The sequence below is a fragment of the Tenrec ecaudatus genome, chromosome 15, assembly GCF_050624435.1.
Source record: "Tenrec ecaudatus isolate mTenEca1 chromosome 15, mTenEca1.hap1, whole genome shotgun sequence".
Taxonomy (NCBI): Eukaryota; Metazoa; Chordata; class Mammalia; order Afrosoricida; family Tenrecidae; genus Tenrec; species Tenrec ecaudatus.
In genome coordinates this window covers 43,625,795-43,652,472 of record NC_134544.1, presented here as the reverse complement: position 1 = coordinate 43,652,472, position 26,678 = coordinate 43,625,795, and positions in this window count along the sequence as shown.

Below are 26,678 nucleotides of genomic sequence, written 5' to 3'. Positions count from 1 at the left end.
ACTTGCCTCTATTTATACCTTATAAAGGTCAAATCAATTATTATCACTGAAATAAATCAAATGGAAGGAGGTATCAAGAGTGTTTTAGATGGTATTTTTATTATTAAACAGTTAGCATACCTCTTGGGAATTTTCCGTTAATTCTGAAAAGGGACTCTAACCCTGATCACACTTCACATAGTGGCAACACACTTGAGCTACAGATAGCTCTTCTCTTGGGTTGGTGACCTCTCACTCATTGGTGACTAAAAATGATCATAAAAGAGAGAATAGAGTTAATGTTCTAAAACTATATATTGCACTTTTGGAAAGAATGATGTTAAAATGTAAAATTCCATAATTAAAATTAATTTTGAAGATGCAACAAATGTAATGTAAATGAGAAGGCCAAATTTGTTTTGCTTTGTTACCAGATGAACGCAGGTGATTGCTTTCAGTAATCTCCATGGAAGTGGGAAACTCTTAATAACAACCCTTAAATCCATTGTGTATGCAAATAATGGGGTTACTGATACTGCTGCTAGACTGTCTCCACAGTTCTAAAATAATGTTGAAAATTCAAGAAGCCATTTTTGTTGTGTTTATTGGCAAAACTATGCAAGGCTTCATTTTTTATAATGCAGGGCTTTAGCTTACTCTGGACCCCATGAAAGATTGACTTAGTTACCATAAAATAATAATTTTAAATTTGAGTCTTCTATGAGTTCTAGCCGAATGCCCAGGAAGCGGGCATTATTTGCCCCTGTGTTGAGGAAGAGAGATATGTGTGTATGGATGGGTGTTATTACTAAGTGCCTTCGGCTAAACAGGGCACAATTGACTGGAAGGACATACAACCTGTCGGGCCTTTGAGTAGCTCAAGGATGGAGAGGAAGCAGAATTGTCCATGATCGTTTCCTTTCCTCAGCCGCCACCTCTTTTCTCTTTCCTTGAGGGAGATACGTGAAAATATATGTGGTGTATATATTGAGGGAAGAAAGGACTTCCACTAGATGTTAGAGGAAATCTGTATGGAGACAAAAAGAATCCAACTAACCGCATGGTGTTAACAGGCAAAGCATTCGAGGCAACAATAGGATCTAAGGATAACAAAATTGATTTTTTGGAGGAATTTGCCATTCAAATTTCTAGTTATGTGGTTATAATATAATTGCATAGAGAAATAAGCATGACTATAAAAGAATGCATCCTGAAAGTCATTAAATTTTGCTAAAAGCATCAACCCCCTTGGGTCTGGAGTGGAAGAGTGAATCATTTCTGAAAACTGGGAGTACTTTTGGTTTAGCATTTTAATTCTGAGGGAAGGGCTTTGCTCAATATAGCCACAGCGATTTAGCAAAATTGGCACCTTTGCTTTAGAAAAGTGAAACTGCAGGATTCCTGAGAAAACTGGGCACATTTGACAGGTAAGCTTTCAGTCAACCAGTGTGGTTTCAAATGGCAAGGAAAAAAAATCATAATGACCTTTCACGGTAGAATGAAGTCAAAGGCCATTCATAGCCCCAATACAGTGATGACCATTGTGGACTGACGGAGCCCCCAGCAAGTTTGGCTCAATATTGCTTAAGGGTTTGAAGAAAGAGTGGCCAGAAACCAGGTGATGTGGAGCTTACCCAGCCCTTGCCTTAACTCCCTGTCTGTCCTACTGTCCGCCTTTCTTATTGTTAGGTCTTCTTTCTAGACCTAACCACACACTGCTGACTCTTGGAGAGCTTATGTATTACAGACACACTAGCCATGTTAGCAATGACCAAATCCTAATCATCAGGCTGCCCCAATCACCCGATGCCCAAATACAAAACTTTTACATTTTCTTGGATTACTGTTTGGGACCCTGGAAGTTTTTCCATCATAGTTCATTTCAGAATGGATGAGAGGAAAACCTGTTCTTCCTGAATTGGGAACCCCACAGTTCAGAATAACTGAGTGGAGAAACAAGAAAGGAAAATCAGATTCTTTGTTCAGTTTTAGGAAAAAGTATAAATGGAAGTTTAAGATATGAAAACGGACCTTCAACTTATCTTTGTATAGCTCTGAAATGATTCCTGTCTTCTCCAAGGATTCTGTTGCCTCAGTTGGATGTGTGACCTGTGTGGTATTCTTACGTGTTTTGAGGGTGTGTCCTGTAGCCTGAATTGGGGACTTGAGTCAGGAGGAATATTTCTGAGGGGTGGAAGCTATTTTCTCTATAAATCTTAGTGTCCTGGAATTGGTAAGGGAATGAAATCAGTTGTCTTCATCTTCATGTTCAATAGTATGCCATTTGAATGCTTGTTCAGATTTTTCTTGGAACTTGTTTCTGACACTGTCAAAAAAGGTTATTCACCAAAGTCAATGAAACTGAAATGTTCTATGTCAGCAGGAGAATATGACCAGATGTGTGCTAATTAGACCAACTGGAAACATTTCCTCTGAACTTCAAATACATTGTTACATTGTGGATGACATTAAGAGAGAAGGCTTTATTCACGGAATTCTAGTAGGAGGGAAATATTTTTAGTTATTTTCTTTATTATTGTTGTTAAAATGTGAACCATGTCCTTCAGTAGATGAATTCTCATTGAAGCTTCAATGGAAGGGGAAGATGAAATCATATAAATGATAGCAATAATTAATTTTATACTAAGCTTCCTTGATGAAATTAATATTGTCAGATGGAAATGTAATTTAAGCAAAATATGCTTATATGCTCATGTAAGCTGCGTTACACATTTAGACTTTAAGAAAAAAATCACTCTTGCATTTCATAGAACCGCTTACAAAATGATTTGGCTTAATTGTTGGTGCAGCTTTCTAGACATTACAGCTCTTAAAAGGGAGTAAGGGCGCATGAGATGCAAGGGAGAAAGACAAATGGTCATTTTCAAACCTGCTTCTACTTGGGGAAAGAAAAGAGCCGACCCTCTGATCAAATAGGACACTTCTAATTCCCAAGGAAATACGTTTTTGACATACATGTCAACATACTGGGGCAATAATCTTAAACTCATAAAAAGGAACGATTCTGGCAATGTAAAATAATTTAAAACTAAACTGAAATAATTATATCGACTTGTTAAGTAAACATCAAAACGTATTGACCTAAAAGGTCAGTAAATGTTAGTGGAAAATGCACTAGTCAATATCCATTGCATGCCTGAATTATTTGTCTTTAAATGACATTTCAAGCAATTTAGAAACTACTCCTGAAAAAGTAAAACGTAAGAAACACCCAGACCGCTCACTGATTTCAGATAAAAATGTCTATGTTCTCCCCCCAAATATCCATAAACATCATAAACTGACATTGATTACTATTCTGAAAACCAAACCAAACTAAACACATTTGGAACTTGTTTCTTAATGTGAAGCCATATAATGAAAATTCAAAAGATCAGTCAATTGTTAATATTCCTTCCCTAAAGAGCCAACTCCCAGTAGATATTCAATGAAACCCTTATTAAATTAGCCAATTCCAGGAGTTAAGAGTTCATTTACAGGAATCCAGAAATTCCAGTTGATATACCACCAGAGAGAGAGGCAATTACTGGTAAGTTAGCATTCCTCTCCACGCACATATGGAAATGTATGACAGTAACCTACCTTTTTTTTTCTTCAAAATAAATTGAATTTATACAGTTGTGTTCAAGAGATGATATATTTATGAGAATGTAGAGACCTTATATGGAAAGCCCTAGTTTTTGCAATTCAATGTCTGGATCTGTGGGTCTTATTCTTAAACCACCACACTATATATATATTTTTTTGCTTCAAATAAAGCAGAGTAGACATGTCTAGGAAATCCTTGATAATTTTCTCCCTCTTATGGCCACAGAGGCTGACTGTAAATCTCAGGCAGTAAGAATGATTAGTGGAGAACACTTTGTTCTATCAAACTGGCATTCCATGATCATTATTCCGACACGATTGCTGAACAAAGTGGGTGCATAAGCAAATGTGATGAAAAAAGCTGATGGTGCCTGGCTATCAAAAGGTATAGCATCTGGGGTCTTAAAAGTTTGAAGATAAAAAAGTGGCCATCTAGCAGAGAAGCTACAAAGCCCACATGGATGAAGCACACCAACCTGTGATATCATGAGATGTCCATGGGATCAGGTATCAGGCATCAAAGAACAAAGAACCATATCACTGTAAATGAGGGGGAGTGTGAAGTGGAGACTCAAAGCCCATTTGTAGGCAACTGGACATCCCCTTACAGAAGGGTTGCAGGGAGGAAACGAGCCAGTCAGGGTGCAGTATAGCAAGGATGAAACATACAACGTGCCTCTAGTTCTTTAATGCTTTCTCCCCCCACTATCATGATCCCAATTCTACCCCACAAATCTGGTTAGACCAGAGGATGTACACTGGTACAGATAAGAACTGGAAACACAGGGAATCCAGGACAGATGACTCCTTCAGAACCAGTGGTGAGAGTGGTGATACCAGGAGGGTGGAGGGAAGGTGGGGTAGACAGGGAGAACTGATCACAAGGCTCTACATATAAATCCCTCCCTGGGGGACGGACAACAACAAAGTGGGTGAAGGGAGACGTCGGACAGTGTAAGACATGGCAAAATAATAATTTATAAATTATCAAGGGTTTGTGAGGAAGGGAGGTGGGGAGGGAGGGGGAAAACGAAGAGCTGCTACCAAGGGCTCAAGCAGAAAGCAAATGTTTTGAGAATGATGAGGGCAACAAATGTACAAATGTGCTCGACACATGGATGTATGTAAAAAGAAAAGAATGAGTAGCAGGAAGGAAAGAAAGCATTTATTGAGCACCATCCTGGTGTTCTTTCAACCATCATCATTTTTATTATTATTTCTACTTTATCCACAAGGAAAATTTACTCACACAGATCGACACAGTTAAAATGTGGTAGAATTAAGATCCTTAACCAAGTTTTGTATGGTAGCAATTAATTCTGGCATCTATGATTGTATTAACTTAAGCATTTTTGCTACTAATCTTTGCCTTCAGCCTTGTTATATGGCTAATGCCTACAATTCATCATGTACCACATTCATTAGTTTCTGGTCTAAACCCACTGCTTTCTGGCCCCCAGTTTCCTAAGCTAGAAGCCTTTACTTCATGCTCTTTTGCATCCACTAGCCATTGAGCCTATCCGTGTCTCGTTAAATAGATCTCAAATCAAGTCCCTTTGTGTCTTCCATGAAGCATCGATTGTTTTTCTGGTGGAAAATTACCATAGACATAGATTCCTAACTCCAGTGGCCACATGCCCGCTGCTCTCATGTTCTCTTTGGAATGTTCTCAAATTCCAATCTGCCCTCCATTGTACAGCCAGGCTTTTTGTGGTTGTTCTTAGGTGCTGTGGATTCAATTGCAACTCAAGCAGCTCTATGTACCACACAACGGGACTCTGTCTATCCGAGGAGAGGGCTGGCCCTATCTTCACAATTGCTACATTTGAACCCATTGCTCTCAATCCATCTCACCAATCTTTTCTCCAACTTCAATCTTTTCTCTGTTTCTCATGATGTCCACTGGTGCAGTTGTGAGGATTTGTGCTTTGTTTGCATTGAGGTGTAATTCATACTGAAGGCTGTAGTCTTCGATTTTCATCAGTAAATGCTTGGTCTTCACTTTCAGTAAGCAAAGCTGTCGCTTCTGCATATGGCAAATTGTTAATGAATCTTCCTCCCATTCTGATGCCAGCCTCTCATATTACTTGTGCACTTTACAGACTGAATAACTATGATGAAAGGAACCTGTAGGATAAGCTTGCTAAAATGGCAATCTAGTCAAACCAGTGCTCTCTAAAAATACATCAAGGACTCAATACAGTGCTTCTAGAATGGAAATCTCATTTCACTAACCTGCCATACTAAAAAATTGTTAGCAGATACCCATCTACCTTTTTTCAGCACAAAAACAATAAGGTATCAACAATGATACCTTAAGAGTACTATTCCCTGTGCTCAATCAGCAACCAAGCTAAAATGTAGAGTTGAAATCCTTCAAAACTGGATTCCTCACCATCATCCGTATCCCAATGCAGAGCTTCAGCTGGTGTGAGGTCATCAGAGACGCTGACCTTGCTGGGGTACCACTGACCCGTGTATAAGCCGAACCTCAGTTTTTCAACACATTTTTTTTTGTGCTGAAAAACTCGGCTTATACATGAGTATATATGGTAGGTGGAAACGTACAGAGCAGATCATCAGGTTTCCATTCAGCAGTTCATCGCATTTTACCTCCTCAATTGCAATTCCCTCAATGCATCTGCTCATTCCTGTTTCCTCCGCTTCCCTTCCCCTTCTCTCCTAACCCTTGGAACTTTGTCCTTGAGTAAATAGTATCCATTTTATATTAATGGTTGATTATTTTAATGTGGGGATGACCTAATTTATAGACCTGAAGGGTAACAAAGGCCTTGGTGGTCCCAATGGTCTCTCACCTGTAAGCATGATCAAGTCCTGCCCATTTTTTACTGGATTATTTAACTTTGTCTTGTTGAGTATTTGACGTTTTCTATGAATTTTAGAGACTAGTCCCTTGTCTGATATGTCATCACTCAAAACATTGCTTGTGGGCTGTCTTTTTATTCTTTTGGTGGAATGTTTGGATGTATGTGGGGTTTAGGAGGCCTCATCCACGGGGCTTATATTCTGCTCCTTGCATGCTTTTCATTATATTTGAGAACGTATTTATACCATGTATTAGAGTCCTTACATTTGTTCTTATGTTTTTTTAATGAATGATCTTTATAGTGTTAGTTTGTATACTTAAGTATTTGATCCAACTTGAGTTCATCTTTGTCTATCTATTAGTGATAATCTGACACAGCAGTGAGTACCGGCCATTGCCTAGTAGTAGCTATGGCTCCTGGAGTAAGATAGTGGCTTGGCTGTGTGGGCACAGGTGTTGTCTATCATTGGGAGGAACAAAAGAAAAACAAAGCAAACCAAACATGAGAGAAAAAGAGAGAGAGAGAGAAAGCCAAAAAAGAAATAATTAAAAATAGGAACTAAAACCACATGCAGGGGAAAGCAGATAAAGAATATCAAGAAAAAAGAATTTAATATCTAAAACCAAAATAAAGGAAAGGGAAGTGAGGACAAGGGTAGAAAAGAAAATAATATATAAGTGACTCTGGGGGAAGGGAAGAAAATGAATAGTAAAAAAACGAAGGAAAAAGAAATATGGGAAGAATAAAAGAAATCAAAGAAAAGGATCAAGGAAAACCAGGGAAAAGGATAAAATATGAAAAGGAAAAGGAAAGAAAAAACACCCACGAAAAGGGGACCATTGTGAGAGAGGTTGGTCAGTATGGACAGGCATCCTCTGCTAGCTGAGGTGCTCCCAGGGGGAGGTGGGAGGGCCTGGGACAGCCATCCTGAATAGAACTCCTGTTGAGCTTACATGTTGTCTCAGAAAACCCAATTTGTGCTGGCTCAGATGGGGGCTGAGATCAGAAGAAATTCTTTTGGGCATGGAGGGCAGTTGAAGACAAGGATGCTGGTTAAGGAGGGAATTCCTGTTAGTTCAGCGATGGCCAGGCATGACGTACTGCATGTTCTACTGGTCTGATGTGGGGAAGCTCACACACCTCAAATACAGGGGTGATGGGCCCAGACTTGATTCAAGAAGGTATAACTCTGGCCTGCGGGGTGAGGAAGGGGAGAGGGATGAAGAAGGATGAGGGAGGTGGAAGGGGATATCACTGGCCACTTGTTGAATAAAAGTGGTGGTTGAGTTTGCATCTGATCACCAGAAAGGTGTGGGGAACCTAGGGGAACCCCATTTTAATCATTGCCAGGCACTGGTGTGCCAGCCACTGTTCCAAGCACATATTGCTTGCAAATGTTCAAGATGGCCATGCAGATCAGGTTATTAGCAACCCACCCAACTATCTCCTCTCTGAGCTCTGCTACTTTTGTTTAGCCACTTCTCCAAGTCAGTCCACATCCCAGTGTGCTGTGTGCTCACTGGAGCTCAGGGTTCCAGGATGATCACCCACAGGTGCTTCATTTGACCTCATGTGTCTCTTTTTGGTCGAAGGCCAATAGAGCATGTCTGTCTAGTTTGTCACATTGCTAGAAGTTTAGTAATGTTTTGTGATCAATGAAGTGCCATGTAAATTTAAGAAGCTTGACTATCAATTTGGTCTTTGACGATCATCAACATGAAATCTGTAGGTTCATTTAAGAATGTAAAAATTATTCCTTTATGTAGTAGCCATTGTAATTCTTTCAACAAAGTTGCTCAAGCAATTCTCTTCCTCACCCCCATAAACTCAATGAGACAACTAGAGCTAATCTAGCTCAATTGAAGCTAATTAAAATTAATCTAGCTAACTAAAGGCTGAGGTATTCAACAGGGATGTCTTTGTGGCCAAACCTTTAGACAACACCCATTGCCTAGAGGCCTTTAGGAACAGTTGACTCAATGGAATGGTAAATACTATTTGGTCACTTGGGAGATTGCTTCTCAAGATGGAATTTGACTGAAACATTAATAAACTCTTGGTGTGATGGTGCTTGGGTCCCTGTACCAATACAATAACTCTCATCTACGAATGATGCAGTGCAGGGAATATAACTGATCTAGGGAATTAATGGGGATCCCTGGTGGCACACTGGTTACACATTGGACTGTGATACATGGGCAAAAGAGGGGGTTTTCTGTTTCCGTAAGTAGTTAGTCTTGAAAACCTATAGAGGCAGTTCGACACTTTGCATCGACTCGATGGCAGTGAGTTTGGTTTTGAGGCATTTTACGGTAATATGAAGAGACTTAATTCAGAGACATTCATGCTTATAAAATAATTGAAAGGGCTATAGGAATGGACTGGGGCTCCAGGATCATGTAGATCCAACAGCCTCTGGAGATCGATGCTTAGTTAACCCTGTAGATGTCACCCAAATCCAATTGTTGCTGCTGCCACCATGATCACAACTACATGGCCTCCTAGACACGCAGGAAGTTGGAAAGTAGACACCATTAGGTGTGACCCATAGACCCAATAGCTGTGATCTATGATTTCAAAAGCCAGAACCAAGAATTCTACTGAACAGACTGTCACAGGCATATGTCAACACTCACGACGCTGATATTTTTCTGCAGACAAACTGTTTCTACAACCTTGCTTGAACAAAGAAACAGCTAAAGATGGACTGGGAAACGGTCTCGGCATCACTTTGATTTCTCAGCTCTTCTAGCATCTGTTGCTATTGAGTGAGCTCAGATTCCTGGCCATCCCACGCACAACAGAACTCAATGTGATTGATCCTGTGCCATTTTTCATACTCAGGTCCAGGTTTAGGCCACCATCCCTTCCTGCCCCAGAAACTCATCTTCCAGCAAGACACAGGCAGCAGGCCGTTGTGATCCACAGTGTTTCCCTGGACGCTTTCAGAAGTAGATCACCAGGCTGTCCTTCCTTCTTTGGGAACCCATCTGGAACCCACCTACCATGACCGTGCTGGCATTTGAAACACCATAGGCCTAGTTTCTAGCAGCACAACAACATACAAGCCACCGCAGTGTGACAAACCAAACAGGTAGCTGGTAGACCCCTTTGATGGAGGTAAGTAAAAGAGTATTGCTAGTAGGGTCCCAGGTGATGCTGCAATGGCTTCTTCTTGCTTAAACATTTCTCTGCAAATGGACGGAGACCAGTTCTCTCAGTAATACATTTATCTTAGACTCCTTAGGGCGCCTTTATTCTTTTCTTAAGGATACATTTTATGGCACGGAGGGAAAAATAATTTAAGTCAGGGCTAATACATTTTTGTTAAAAACATTTTATTAGGGGCTCATACAACTCTTATCACACACATTTTTTTAAAAAACAAAACTCAAGTGGACCTCTTCCCAAATTATCGAGGTTTTGCAAAAAGTTCCTAGGAATGAAGCCTCACATAAAAGCAGTTTTCAGAGAGATCAGGTGTTTTAAAAATGATTTCATTTATTTTTAAATCATTTTATTGGCGGGCTCTGACAGCTCTTACAACATTCCATACATTCGTTGTATCAAGCATGTTTGTACATATGTCACCACCATAATTTTCTAAACATTCACTTTCTATTTGAGCCCTTGGTATCAGCTCTCCTCCCCTGCCGCCTCCCTTGTAATCCCTTGATAAATTGTACATTATTATTGTTTTCCTATCTTACACTGGTTGACCGCTGTCTCCCTTCACCCACGCTTCTGTTGTTCATTCCCCTGGTGGGTAGATTATGTGTCGATCATTGCAATCAGTTCCCTCTTCCTCCACTCTCCCACCCACTTCTCCCTATTCTCCTGGTATTGCTACTCCCATTTTTGTTCCTGAGGGGTTTATCTGACATGGATTCCATATGTCATGAACTCTTATCAGTACTAGTGTACATGTGCCCCAATCTAGCCAGAACTGAAAGGCAGGACTGGGGTCATGGAAGTAGAGTTGGGGTGGACTGGGCGTGTGTGTGAGGAAGCCTTTAAGAACCAGAAGAATACAGTATTGTGTGTTTCATCATTGCTGTACTATGCCCTGCTTGACTCATCCCTTCCTTGTGACCCTTCTGTGAGGGTATATCTTATTGTCTACAGATGGGTTTGGGGGGGTCTCTGCTCCAATCTCCCTCATTCTCAATTATGTTAAAAAATTTTTGAATTTTATTTTGGGTCTTTTGGTGCCTGTTACCTGATTCCATCAACATCTCATGATCACACAGGCTAGTGTGCTTCTTCCATGTGGGATTTATGCTTCTGAGCTAGATGGCCACTTGTTTATCTTCAAGCCTTTAAGACCCCAGATGCTATATCTTTTGTGGTGAAGAAATCCAGGCACCATCAGCTTTCTTCACCACATCTGTTTATGCACCCGCTTTGTTTTCAGTGATAGTATCAGGAGGGTGAACATCACAGACAAGCTTTTTGTTGTTGTTGCTTAAAGGTCATGAAGTCCTCAAAAATGACCAAAGAGAGAGGATACCACCTATCCTGATGCACAAAGAAACTGTGCGTAATGTTGAGCAATGGGTGAAAGAAGGCCATAGAATCCCCATTGATGTGGTAGCCACTGAGGTTTGGCTCACACATGGTTTGCATCTTCCATGGTTTTGGCAAGCTGTCAGTTTGATGCCTGCCAAAAACATTGCTCAAAGGTCAGTTCATTCAAAAAGAGGTTCTCTCCATCCATCTTTCAAGCAAAATAAAACCTACTAAAGATGCTTTTATGTAATGAATTATAACTGGGTACAAGTCTAGATTTACCAATACAATTCAGAAAGCAAGATCCAATCAAAATAGTGCCTTCTGAGGGGAACTATTGGGCTCATTTTTCAAGGCAGAGAGAGGGCAGCTCAGAAGGTTAGAGTGGATTTGTAGGGGCTCATTTAAAATGGCATGATTTTTATAGATTTTCTTGAGGGCCAAAAAAACACTCTTGGCAGATTTTTCAGAAAATAGAATATTGAATTTGTCAGAAATAAGCCAGGAAAGCCATGCAAATGTATTTTTTCCCATTATGACCATGCATCTGCTCATTCTTCAATGGTAGCCAGGGCTGTCCTAGGGGAATTATATCGGAAAACTTTATTCCATCCACCCTAGAGCCCCAATCATGCTCTTCAGATTTCTTTTGTTCCCCAAACTCAAAACATATGTTATAGGACCATGATTTTAGTCCCTTAGGGAAGACACACGTGCTGTTCTGAAGGGGTGTACATGGAGGAGTGCTGAAGTCCTCGTGACAAGGCTAGAAACATGGAAACACTAGTCCCAGAAAGCACAGACCTACTTGGAGGATCTGGTGAGAAACAACAGCTTCACATTTTGACTATTTTTTATTATTAAACATTTCTATGATTTTACGGTCTCTTTTGACTTACACAAGTGCTTCAAAAAGGCAGAGATTCATTCATATCCAGATGGCTCTTTGTTTTTAACTCCTTCTCCAACTGAAAAGAGGTTGAAGTGGATTGAAAAGACCACGGTGTAGTATCATGGTATGTGAGGCATTTATATGCATATTATTGTGATGGCTAGGTTCTGTGTCAACTTGGCTCAATCAGGTTTGCCAGTGGTTTGGCAGTCCTGGCCTAGCAATTCTCCATAATGTGACTTAACACACTAGAATCAGCTCAGTGATGGTATTTGCTGTGAGCAGTCAAGCCATTGTAAGAAGATTAGTGTGGAGTGTAACTGAGTGTAAATTTCCCCAGGGGTATGGTTTATTCCTACCTATGTAGAAATTATGGAGAGCCGCTTCTTTTCTTGGCTTGAATCTCACAGCTGGCCTATCTACCCTTTGTTTCTTGGGACTTGAGTCAATGGAATACCATTCTGTTGGGTCAACTTTCATTGAAAGGGTACAAATATGGATCTTTTCCAGTCGGTTGGCCAGAGTGGTCTTTCGAATTTCTTGGCATAAACCAGTGAGTGCTTCCAGTGCTTCATTAGTTTGCTGAAACATTTCAATTGGTATTCCATCAATTTCTGGAGCCTTGCTTTTCACTAATGTCTTCATTGCAGCTTGGATTTCTTCCTTCACACCACTGGCTCCTGATGAGATGCTACCTCTTGAATTGGTTGAATGTTCCTTTGGTGCAGTGACTCTGTGTATTCCTTCCATCTTCTTTTGATGTTTTTTGAGTCAGTCAATATTTTGCCCATAGAATCTTTGCAACTTTAGGCTTGAATTCTTTTTTTTCAATTCTTTTAATGTGTTATATTCTGAGAATGTTCTTCCTTTTTGGTTTTCAATCTCTCGGTCTTTGCACATTTCATTACAATACTTTGTCTTCTTGAACTGTTCTTTGAAAAGTTCCTGTTTCTTCCTTTTGCTTCACCATTTCTTCAGCTACTCTATGATTAAGAGTAAGTTTCAGAGTCTCGTTGAACATCCACTTTGACCCCTTTCCCCCCTTTCCTATCTTTTTAATGACCTTTGGTTTTCTTCATGCCTGGTGTTTCTGATGTTATCACACAGCTTGCCAGGTCTCTTCCCACAGATGTCAGCTTGATTCCTGTGTATTCCATCTGGTGAAGACCATGCATATGCAGCTGAAAAAAGGTATTTTCTGTGAAAAAGTTGTTGGTCTTGCAACATTCTATCATATGATCTCCAGCATCATTTCTATTTCCCAGGCCATGTTTTCCAACTACTCTTCCTTCCTCTTTGTTCCCATCTCTCACATTCTAATTGCCAACAATGATCAATTATCTATATCTTCTCCCACTTCCCTATCAGTTTTTTGTTCTGTAGTGGTTTGTGTTTTGGTGTGATGCTGATGCTGGAAGCTATGTCACCAGTATTTCAAATACCAGCAGAAGCACCAAGGTGAATGGTTTCAGCAGAGGGTCCAGACGGAGAAAGGACTGGAGATACTTGTTTTAGAAATTCTCAAATTCAGAGAGCAGGATTGAATCAATGAACCAATGAATCCTACCTTAAGAGTCCAGGAGGCTTTTCTGTTATTTTTTTAATTATTATTATTTAAATCATTTTATTGGGGGCTCATACAACTCTTATCACAATCCATATATGCATTCATTGTATCAAGCACATTTGTACATTTGATGAGGTTTTTCTAAACTCAGACCTTGCTGGGGTTGGGTGTGTATTTTCTCTTCAGAGTAAACACGTAACACTACATTGTTTACTTTCAGGTTTTGAATTAGAGGGAATGTGCCTCTTTTTATGTTCTTTTTAAAAAATATTTTTCATTCTAGGAATTGACTGTTCCCAGGCTTTGCCTGTTTAAAAATTGTGTTGTCACTTTTCTATTATTTAAGGAAGCTCTTTCACATTATAAATATTATTTCTTTGTTGTTGCTTTCAAATATTTCCTCATAATCTGTCACTCATTGTGTAACTTTGTTTTATGGTATCTGTTTTGCATGAAATGTTTACAGTTCACTATTGTCAAATATAGCCAACTTTTCCTTAATATATTATGTAGTTTTCCTATTGAAAAAGCTTTGTGTACCTCAAGAATATGAAAATATTTAATCTATTTCTTATTAGATATTATGCATTTTAATAATTTTTATTTTAATATTTTTAGAGTTATGTAGCTGCTGTGATGTAGAGATTCAAGTTGATTTTTTCCTGTATGAATAGCTAATTGTCTTAACACTACATATCCAAACAATATCCTTTCCCATTATTATTTTAAATAACTTTAATTGTGAATGGGGTAAAGTATTATAGAGCAGATCTTCAGTTTTATTTTGAACAATTCATACACATTTTGTTTTAACTCATTTATTGGAATTACCTCAATGCACCATTAATTAATCCTGCTTCTTCCCCATTTGCTGCTTTCTTTCCTTCTTCTTCCTAATCTTTCTGAATGTTGTCTTTGGGTAAATGCTGCCCTTTGATTTCACATGTTGATTATTCTAAGGTGCGCACACCTAGCCAGTGTTATCATTCCTCTTTCACCCCTGTCTATTGTTGGACCCACAGGTTTGGTAAGCAGAGGGGCAGTGCACAGAGGAAGGCCCTCAGGGAGATGGATTCACCCAGGGGCTGCAACAGTGGGCTCAAGCTTAGGAACAATTGTGAAGACTGCAGTACCAGGCGGTGTTTCGTTCTGTTGTGCATAGGTTCTCTATGGGTTGGAACCAACTGGATGGCAACTACCAACACCATTTTGGGACATAGAACAAGGAAGACTACAGAAATGATGCATTTGAATTATGGTTCTAGCGAAGAATTTTGAAAGGACCATGCACTGCCAAAAGAACAAGCAACTCTGTCTTGGAAGACATAGAGCCAGAACGCTCCTGAGCAGAAAGGATAATGAGAATTGGTCTCATGAATCCTGGACATGTTGCAAGGAGAGAGCAATCCCTGGAGAAGGGCATCGTGCTTTGTCAAGTAGCAGGGCAGCGAAAAAGAGGAAGACTTCAGGTGGGGGTTGGGGTGTGGGGTGTGGTGGGGATGTGAGTGGAAAAAGGGGAGCTGATGCCAAGGGCTCAAGTAGAAAGAAAATGTTTTGAAAATGATGTTGGCAACATATGTACAAATGTGCCTGACACAATGGATGAATGCATGGCTTGTGATGGGAAATGTAAAAGCCCCCAATAAAATGATTTATTAAAAAAGAAGAAGAAAGAAAAAGAAGACCTTCAACAGGATTGACCAAGTGGCTGCATCTATGGGCTCAAATATAATTGTGGGATGGCATGGGACCAGGCAACGTTTCGTTCTGTCGTCCATGGAGTCACTGTGAACCAGAGCTGGCTCAACAGCCCCGGCAACATGAGTAGGCTAAGCAGGACACCACAGGAGTGAGTTCAGTTCTAGACCCACCACGTGCCTAAGGGCCATTATCTCGGGTGTTCCAAGGACCAGTCTGGTCTCTGACCAGTAAGCCCAGTCTCCTTTATGATTTTTGCAATAGTCCATACTTTTCTCCCACTCTTAAACCTGCTAATGGGTTAGATGGCTTTCCCATGATTTTGGAATGCCATCTTTATCATCTATTAAGCATATATGTGTGTAATATATATGTATTTTGTATATCTTGACATATAATCCCTGGCTCTTCATTTTGGTTCATCTATCTTTTTTCACTATCCATACCTATATTATACTTTTGAATGATGAGAACAGATAGTATGTTTTCATAATTGATAGATCAAACTCTACTTTATGATTCTGTTCCCCAAATATTTTGACCCTTCTTGTATATTTCCCTTTCCTGATGAACTGAAACTTTTTTAGATTCTCCCTGAATAAATATGAATTTTTAAAACTTGGGATTATATTGACTTTATGAGTTACTTAAAGTAATTGATAGAATTTACTTTTACTTATTAATGTTGAATTTTTTTACTTGGGGGTGATATGCTACTCCATCTACTCAGTTCATTTTTAACATGTTCTTCAGTAAAATATAATTTGTTCTGTGGTTCTTGAGATTTTCTAAGTAGTTATTTATATATAATTGTGAATTGATTTTTCCCCAGTTACCTTTTCTAACTAATTATTTTCATAAAAAATAAAACAAAATGTAAATAAGCCCCAAACCCCACTCAGAATGACCTTATGTAAGGTTTTCAAGCCGGTAAGACTTTTTGGGAGCAGACAGATGTTTTTTCATCCCTTAGAGTGGCTGGTGGTTTTGAACCATTGGATTTATGGTTTGCCGTCCAACTCTTACCCAACAGTGCCTCCAGGTCTCCTTTGCCTTCATATAAATGTCAAAAACAGTTGTCTCTAATCTAATGCTTTATTAAGTTACATTTATTAGTTCTAAGAACTTTAGTTAATTATTTTGGATATTTTTAGATCGATAATTATATCATTTGCATAATGATGCTATTGCCTCCTTATGAATAAATATTAGAATGCAGGAATGCAGCATATAAAGTGAAAAAGGAGTATTGCTAGAAGGCACCATTGTTCAGTTTGTAATTTCAATGTCAATGCTTCTAATATATCATTTTTAAGTAAGATGTTTATGATATATTTTTATATTATACCCTTTATCATTTTTAGTAGGTTGTCTCTATTTTTCACATACTTCAACTTTTAATCAGGAAGGAAAGTTTAATTTACAAAGTGCTTTTTTTTTACTTTAGCAACACCATTTTGTGTTATTTTGTTAGCAACAGGTTATTGTAGTGGATTACATGAATCTATTTCCTTTTTTGTCTTTATTTATTGAAGTCGAGAAAGATTTTATTTTATTATTTTTAATCGCTTTATTAGGGGCTCATACAATTCTTATCACAATCCATAATACATCAATTGTGTAAAGCACATTTGTACATTGATTGCCCTCATCATTCTCAAAACACTTGCTCTCCGCCTAAGCCCCTGGCATCAGCTCCTCATTTTTCCCCTCCTTCCTCGCTCCCCCATCCTTCATGAACCCTTGATAATTTATAAATTATTATTTTGTCATATCTTGCCTATTTCCTAATGTTATGTTGCTTTCCTATTCCTGGGTTAAAAAGAAGTTGAATCCCTTATACTCTTCGACACTAATGAAACTGAATTCACTAAAAGCTTTATTTAGAATTGTGTTCAGTCTCACATTACTCTCTAGTCTTCCATCTCTGTCTCCCATGGTACTCTGTTTTTGTGCTGGGTTCTTTAATTTATTGAGATAGCCACTCTGAGCTCACAGATGACACTCATGACTGTGGGTTTTATTGTAGGAGTTAATAAGTTACACTTCATATGAGAAATGCTCAGGATACAGTTGCTTTAGGGTCGCTACTGAAAGTCCAAAGTGCAGGACACTCCACTGTCAGGCTCAATCCAAAGAAGGCAGCTCAGCTCTGTGCGTCAGTGAACTCAGCTTCCAGAATGAAGTGCGAGCAACACCCTGCACCACAAGCCATCGTCCTGCTCTACTCCCAGAATACTCAGCTGTACTTGCTTTTTGGCTTGGGAATTCCCACCGCCCTGCCTCATGCTCAGACTCCTGGTTCGGCTGCTGTTGCTCCTCTGAGGTCAAAACTGTGTCTGGATTGTGGATGTTCACTACACCTGGGTCTTGTGGTCCAGGGAATGCACTCCACTCCTGCCTCTTGCTGGTAGGGAAATCGCCATCTCCTGCTTCTGAGCTGGTTCATTTTATACCAGCAGGATGGCAATCACCATGAATCGAGTGCTTGCAGCTAAATCCCATCAGTATCTTTCCTCACTGCCTCTTAGCCAGACCCATCAGGAAGACGTTGTTGGGTGGGAGTTATTACGGAGACCATGGCTAAACCAGCCGTATTCAATAATTCACTGTCTGCAGGTGGTTTTGGTCAGTAACTTCCCTTTGTTTGTGTGTTCCCCTCACCTCAACGTGGCGACGTAATTAGGTTGTCCTTATGAGGTTGAAAATTTCCCCCAAGGTTTTCTGTATTTTGGAACAATATAAATATTAATTGTAGTATTTTAAAGGGAGAAAAGTGAAGCTTTCTAATCCCATAAAGAATTATAATCTCAGAAACACACATGGGCAGTTCTGCCCTGTCCCTCAGAGTTACTGTGAATCGGAATTGACGTGCTGGCAAAGAGTTTGGCATTTGGAGTCTTTTAAAGTTGTTCGACATAACCTGAAAAGGCATCCAAGTGTTACGCATTTTGTGACAAGAGAAAGGGAGCTAACTTTTAAATTCTTCCCTTATTGTTCTCTATCGAGTGCTCTGGTTCTTTTGGATGATTAGTAATCTGTGTTTTCCGTAAGAAATGGCCTCTCTCACATACATTTGAAAAGTTTTTGGATATATCTGTTTATTTCTTTTTGCTATTTCAGTTACTTCTTTTTATTTGTACCTAAGATTTCTTATTCCTGTTGCCATTTTCTTTCATTTCTCCTTATTCATGTAATTTCATTTGTTATATAAATCAGTTGCAAATTAGTTGACTCCACCATTTCATTATAGAATCCTGCCCATAAGGTTCTAAATGTATGATTTTGGGTGGGGAGGGAGTAGATCACCAGGCCTCCTGAGATACTGCTAGGTGGATTTGAAATTCTAATATCTTTGAGTGTGTTAGTGATGTGGGCTACCTGAGACCTCCAGGTTGGTAAAAAGCATATGTAAATAATCTTTCCAAAGAGCCAATTAAAAACATTTTGATTGAGTCTTTTTTAAAACCACTGTGTTATTAAGTTTTGTTTTTATACCACCCGTTTTTATTGTAATCCTTATTGTTTTCTTTATTTTACCATTCTTAAGTTGTTTTGTGGTTTCCTTTCTATTTTCTTGTGTTGAATGTTTATTTATTTTCAATTTGTTTTCTATGAGACCACTTAAATCTATACATTTTTCCTACTTGTCTGCATCCTACCTGCTTTGATCTATAGTGTTTTCCTCCCATTATTTTCTAAAGAAATTGCAATTCAATCTTGATTATTATTACCTGAAAATCATTCAGATAGGATTTGTGTTTGAAAAGTGATTAAGTTTTTTAACTTTTATTTTAACTGCATTGTGATCAGCAAATTGTGGCTCATATGACTAATTTCTATTTGGAAGAATTTATATTTTCTTTGTAAGTTAATGAATTTTTGAACTTGCTAAATGTTTATCGATATTTCCCAATTTAATTAGATGAAGAACTAGGCTGAGGAAAATTGGATCTAAGAAGGTTAGAGGACAAATGAGTTCAGTTTTGGCTGTGTGAATTTTGAAATATTTCTTAAACATCTAGATCGAGCTGTCAAGTTTGTAGTTCCTTACACAAGTCTATATAGTACAGTATAATGAATCCTGGTGGCATAGTGGGTGGCAGCTAACCACAAGGTCAGCAGTTCGAACATACCAGGCACTCTGCTGGAAGAAGATGAGGCTTTCTATTTTGATAAAGAGCAACAGCCTCAGAAACAGCATCCACAGGTGCCATTGTACTCTGTCTTTTAGGGCTGCTACAGTCAGAATGGATTCAATGGCAGTGGGTTGGAGTTATATTACGGCATTGCGATCTTGACTGGAAAGACTGTCTAGGAATCACCACCTTGTCATTAGAACTTTGAGGATGAAATCACCAAGAACATGGGTGTAGATAGACCAAAAGAGAAGAGCACCACGGACTGAGCCCGGGGTCTCTGCAACATCAAAATCTGGAGGAAGATGGGGAAACCAGCTGGAGAGATGGATGATAAAGGAGACACTCAGGGAAGAGGAATGCTAAGAGGTTGTGGTATTCTAAAAACCTAATAGAGAAAGATTATTAAGAAAGGAAGATGAGTCAATTGCTTGAAATGCTGGTGAGGACAGAGTAGAGAAAAAGATGGGACATTGATCACTGCCTTTGGCAGTCAACTGGTCATGGGAACCTCAGCAAGAGAATGCTTTTGAAGAAGACACTTTGCTCGACTACAGTAGAACCCTGGACCTCGATGCTAATGCATTCTAGGAGGGTTGGGATGCAATGTAGAGGAGTTCTGAACAACCCTGGAGGCACAGTTGGAATTGCGCCTGATCTGACCCCACCACACCCAGGTAAACACTAAGGGCATGCAACAGAACAGCAAGGGGAACAGAGCAAGGAAGTCCCGACAGAAGACCAAAAATAGACTTTGGGGCTTGGGCATGGCACCCTCTCTGACTCAACCGGAACACATTTGTAAATGTCAACAAACAGACCTTGAACTGTTTACAGGCTTTTTTTTGGTCATTGATATATTTTTTTTGTCATTGATATTTTATTGTTGTTTTGTTTTTGTTTGTTGTTTAGTTTTACTCTGCCTTGTTTTTTGTGCATATTATCATCACTACAGGTCTATCTAGATAAGATAGGCTGGATAAACAATCTGGAGGAGAATACAATGGGACCTATGGTTCCAGGGTGACATGGGAAAAGGGGATTCGGGTGAAAGGAAGTGGGTGTTAACAAACCCAGGGCCAAGGGAACAATAAGTGATCCAAAATCAAAGGCAAGGAGGGTGTAGGAGGCCTGGTAGGACTTGATCAAGGGCAATGTGACCAAGAGGAATTACAGAAACCCAACTGAAAGCTGAATATGATAGAGGGACAAGAGGAAAGTAAAAGTAAATAGAGAAAAGAAATATGAGGTAAAGGGCATTTATAGGGGTCTAAATAAAGGCATGTACAGATATAAATATATTTATACATGATGATGGGGAAATAGATCTATGTGCATAGGTTTAGTATTAAGGTAGCAGATGGCCTCAAGTACTCCCTCAATGCAAGAATACTTTGTTCTATTAAACTGGAATTTCATGATGCTCACCTTCCCAACATAATCGCTGAAGACACAATGGGTGCATAAGCAAAAAGCTGATGGTGTTCAGCTATCAAAAGATATAGTGTAGTGTCTGGGGTCTTAAAGGCTTGAAGGTAAACTGAGAAGCAACAAAGCCCACATGGAAGAAGCACACCAGCCTGTGTGATCACAAGGTGTTAATAGGATCAGGTATCAGGCATCAAAGAACAAAAAAATCATATCACTGTGAAGGAGGGGGAGTGCAGAGTGGGGACCCAAAAGCCATCTGTAGGCAATTTGACCTCCTCTTACAGAAGGATTGTGGGGAGGAGATGAGCCAGTCATGGTGCAGTATAGCAACGATGAAACATACAACTTTCCTCTAGTTCTTTAATGCTTCCCCCCTCCCCCCCCCCACTGTCATGATCCCAAGTCTACCTTACAAATCTGGCTAGATCTGTACAGTGGTACAGATAGGAACTGGAAACACAGGGAATCCAGGAGAGATAAACCCTTCAGGACCAATAATGAGAGTAGCGATACCAGGAGGGTCTGGGGAAGGTGGGGTAGAAAGGGGGAACTGCTTACATATACCCTCCTCCCTGGTGGATGGACAACAGAAAAATGGGTGGAGGGAGATGTTGGACAGTATAATACACGACAAAATAATAATAATTTATAAATTATCAAGGGTCCATGAGGGAGGGTAGAGTGGGGAGGGAGGGGAAAAATGAGGAGCTGATACCAAGGGCTGAAGTAGAAAGCAAATGTTCTGAGAATGATGATGACAACAAATGTATAAATGTGCTTGATACAAAGGATGTATGTATGGATTCTGATAAGAATTGTATGAGCCCCAATAAAATGATTTTAAAAAGAAAACATTTTTTTCCATAACAAAGAACTGAAAACACATTAATAATTCTCAAACACCAAGTTAACTTTGCTGTTTCATACAAAATATTACACAGAAATTTCAAAGTTAACAAGTACGGAGTTAAATAACATAATTTAGATAAGAAACACAACATTAAAAAAGTTTTTAACAACTACAGTATGGCCCATACCTGGAGATTGATGAGGATCTGGATCTGTGGGCACGGATGTGGAGAGGAGGTATGGAGAGAGAGTCATTATTTGGAAGGGGAATCTGCTTCCATAAAAATAAACTGGTAGCTGCTCTTCAGGACTTCCCCCCCCCTTTCTTTGACTTTTTTCACTAGGACCTGGCTGGCTTTCTCTAAAAAAACAACAACAACAACAACAACAACAAAAACAAAACTATTTACTTTGGTCTGCTGGTGACATTTCCTTAATGTTTTCTAAAAGGGTTTATAAAATTATCATGAACAATATTGATAGCACGGTTAACCAGTTCCTTATCATGATTCTTTTCAAATATCTCTTTCTTAGGACCCATTATTGTTAATCTAAAAACAGTACAAAAAGCCACGCAAACTAAGAAAATTATAGGAAACACTTTGAACACAGCTGCAAAAGGTTTAAACAATGCATACTAACAATGCCAACTAACGCCAAGTGATTGAAACATGAACTGCTTTTGTTTATAAAAATCACAAGTGTCGGGTTGGATTCTGATGTTTTGTTTGAGCTCCGATGCAAAATTGTCTTGACATTTCGTGTTGAAATCTGATTATGTTGAGTCCTGATGTGGTTGAGTCCTGGGATTCTACTGTACTACTTCTGTATCAAGATCACATTTATCTAGGAATTGGTAAACTATTGTGGGCAGGTCATATCTGGCTCAATACATTTTTGTAAATAAAGTTTTATTGGAACACAGTCTTTCTCATTCGTTTAAATATCATCCAGGGCTACTTTGTGCTACCGTGGCAGAGCTGAATATTTGCTCAGCTCTTTTGCAGAAACCACATGACCTGCAAAGCCAAGTTATTTGCTTCCAGGCCCTTAAGTTTGCCTGCCACTGCACTTCGTTAGCTCCGCACCAATCAGTTTTTATGACACTGAATCAACAGGTTTATACATTCCTGTAGTATTTACTTTCTAATACACTCATCTGACTCTCACAATTTATTTTCACGTTCATTATTTTCTAGGTGGAGGTATATAGCCCCTCCCTCCAAGGGAGAGAATCCATACTAACTTTCTTTGTTTCCACCAGGTTTTATGCACAGAAACATGTAAAATGAGTCTTTATTAATTTATTTATGTTATGCATTTTCAGATCATGTGGCTTGCATCTCGGAGGGCCAGTGCTCAATGCCATGTTGCTGTTCACCTCGTCAGCACTGATTCAGCTTCTCTTCAGCGTGAGTGTCCACTAAGCCCGAGTGGATGCTGTGATATCTTATTGAAGAGTCAACCTCCAGCAAACGAAGGACATCTCTTCTGGAAAGCTACACAACGTCTCCCAAGCCTAGCCCCCAACCCTTTTGAGAGCATGTCTGCATTAAGTCCCAATTACAAGAATTCTCAATGTCAAGGACCCAAGATTTCTAGGAGATTCATGTGTCAAGTAATTTCTAAGTCTACATGAAAACCCTAGAATATTTTTATACTTATAAAAATCAACTGCCCTGGTGGTTTAGGGGTTGCACACTGAGTTGTGAACTGCCTGGGTGGTAGTGGGAACCCCCCAGCCACTCTGGGGGACAAGATGGGGGGTTTCTACTCCTGTAAGTAGTTACAGTCTTGGAAACTCACAGGGGCATTTCTTCTCCATCCTACAGGGTCACTGTGCATGAATACTGATTTATTTGTGAGACTGTGCAAAAGGGGTGGGGATCCTTGCACATGTTCCTCTCACTTATGGATAATAGAGAAGGGAACCTCTTTACAGAGAAATAAAGAAGCGCAGAGTTGCATTTCTGTATCCGATTTTAAAGCAGCTCATTTGCCTGCTGCGGAGTACAAGTAAGCAGACATGGGTTTGATGAACTTTTCCTCCAAAAAACTCACTTCCATCAAGTTGATTCCAACTCCTAGGGACCCTATAGCACAGAGTAGACATGTTCCTATGGGTTCTGGAGGCTGTAAATCTTTACGGCAGTAGAAAGCCGAATGTTTCTTCCATTGAGCAGCTGGTGGTTTCAAACTGCTGACCTTGAGGTTAGCAGCACAACCCATAACTCACTCTGCCTTTAGGGAAGGAGCAATCCTATCCTATACCTTAGAATAATGTGAACATTTCACCTCCAATGGCAGTAAGCAGCCCCATTGCTAGGAGGTGTGTGTGTTGTGCTGGGAGCAGAATTTCGAGTACATTTTACTGAGTGTGCTTATAGACCTTTTCTTTACTCCCTTCTATCTCATTTTTTAAGTGCCCTGTTTTTCCTCTGTTAACATATTTGGAAGAGGTGATTCAGCTTTCTGATTTGTCCATAAGTTGTGGAATTATGGGGCGCAGCTGGAGGAGAAATAGACTTCACTTGGAGGGTGGGCCCAGAACACCCCAAACCCGTAATATCTTGAGAGAAAGTCAGCGAGTGTGACTTTATATTGTCTCCTATGGTGTGAAGGTCACGGTGATCCTGGGTTAATGTGAAGACTTCAAACATGAGAGCGATGGCTGCCCACCTCTAGAATTGTGTCTGTTGGAGGGGTGCCCCAGATCCATGTCATTTGCCACTCTTCTTCCAACCTTCCCAGACAACCTAGAGTGGAGCTCTGAGGAGTTCAAACAGGAACGCTCTTGGCTGCGAACCAAACGTAGGAGGTTTGCATCTGCTCAGAGGCCATTTGGAACCTTCTGGAACATCGTTTTCCTCTGAGATCCATGGGACACTGTGAAATAGAATCAACACAATGACAATTGTTTTTAGAGGACAGACTCTGCTCCAGTTGGTAGTTGGAGCAGTCGTATATAAACAGCACCTCACTCCTCACCTCAGTTCCCTACCCTGGCTTTCGGAACCTGGGATGGACCGTCAGCCACCTCCACCTTAACCCGAGGCTCTCTGGAGAACTGGAACTAAGGGAAAGATTACTAATGATTGGTTCTTTAAGGTCATGTTGTAGACTTTGGAACTGTAAGGGAATATTAAGATATTGTTAAGAGAGGAAATCTCTGGGAGAGAGAAAATAAAGAAGATTTTAAGAAATACTGAAGAGGTGCTAACAAATGAAGACAGTGCAGAAACTCCATTGGAGAAAGAGACAGAAACGGAATTGAGACACTTCTCAGAGACACCGAGAGATTGCGATTCACCTTTGTTCCTCATATCTCATCCCCCATCTACTACCCATGGGGCATGTTTGTTTCTGATGCCCACCTGAAATAGCAAATCTCATCTTTGCTTTATAGAAGCTTATAATGTGAAAGAAACAGGGCTCAGATGAACTATAATATAAAGATGGTTGAGGCCTTAAATGCAGAAGGATAAGTCGATACAGCATAATAATAGAATAATACAATGTTTTCCATGCTGCTCTTAGGAATTGTGAGGTTCCTTCATATTCTGAGAAAATCCCCTTTAGCTTCTTGATCCAGCAGGAGAGAATTTATGTTCCATGTAACGAAAAGAGCCTTGGCTGGAATCTGTCAACTGATGAGAGACATTTTCCAGAGCTCAGAGGAACAGACTCATCAGGTTTCTAAATCCTTGGGGAGTAGGATCAGAATCCACAGTGACCCTATTAATTTGGAGAAGAGATTAGAAACGTAGATAATGAAGGGTAATGTGATTGTGCAGGGAAATAAAAACAACCTTTCAAAAAACAACCAGCAGGCAAAAGTTGGTCTATGTGAAATATGGCAGAAAAGGCTGTACTGGGTGGAATTGAAACTGGATCTGGGCCAGCAGGGGAGTGAGGTCATTTAAAAAGTAAGAGTAAGTCAATGATTACACAATTAGACCATATTGACACTTGAGAGAATGCTTGAATACTTAGCATTACTTGATTCATGCCAACAGGATGTAGTGTTGATTAGTGCCTGTCTCCTAAAAGCATATGATTTCTATTCTCCAGAAAATTCGAAGAGATAAATTTAGATTAGCTCCACATAAATAGTTTGGGAGCATTTGATACATAAGACCAGGTACAAATAAAGCTGAGGAAATTTTTAAAAATTGCTTTTAAAAAGCATATTCAATATTTCCTTTGTTTTTGACAGAGACAAAGGTGGATTTTGGAGAAAAGCTTGGTTCAGAGTCTGGCTACTCTGCTGTGGATCCTGGGGCTTACCACTGAACCACATTACTCACAGGTTTTTGGTGTGAAATGAGAATCATAATAACCATGACATAAGGCTGTCGACTTCAGACGGGGCGTATGAGCTTGAATGTGACACAGTCATCCCCACTCTTTCTATGGTTCCTTAACTCACTTCCCTCTAGGTGCAGGAGAGAGAGTTTGTGATCTCTCCCTCTAGGTGCAGGAGAGAGTTTGTGATCTCCTCTCCCTCTAGGTGCAGGAGAGTTTGTGATCTCCTCTCCCTCTAGGTGCAGGAGAGAGTTTGTGATCTCCTCTCCCTCTAGGTGCAGGAGAGAGTTTGTGATCTCCTCTCCCTCTAGGTGCAGGAGAGTTTGTGATCTCCTCTCCCTCTAGGTGCAGGAGAGTTTGTGATCTCCTCTCCCTCTAGGTGCAGGAGAGTTTGTGATCTCCTCTCCCTCTAGGTGCAGGAGAGAGTTTGTGATCTCCTCTCCCTCTAGGTGCAGGAGAGAGTTTGTGATCTCCTCTCCCTCTAGGTGCAGGAGAGAGTTTGTGATCTCCTCTCCCTCTAGGTGCAGGAGAGTTTGTGATCTCCTCTCCCTCTAGGTGCAGGAGAGTTTGTGATCTCCTCTCCCTCTAGGTGCAGGAGAGTTTGTGATCTCCTTTTCCCTCTAGGTGCAGGAGAGTTTGTGATCTCCTCTCCCTCTAGGTGCAGGAGAGTTTGTGATCTCCTCTCCCTCTAGGTGCAGGAGAGTTTGTGATCTCCTCTCCCTCTAGGTGCAGGAGAGTTTGTGATCTCCTCTCCCTCTAGGTGCAGGAGAGTTTGTGATCTCCTCTCCCTCTAGGTGCAGGAGAGTTTGTGATCTCCTCTCCCTCTAGGTGCAGGAGAGTTTATGATCTCCTCTCCCTCTAGGTGCAGGAGA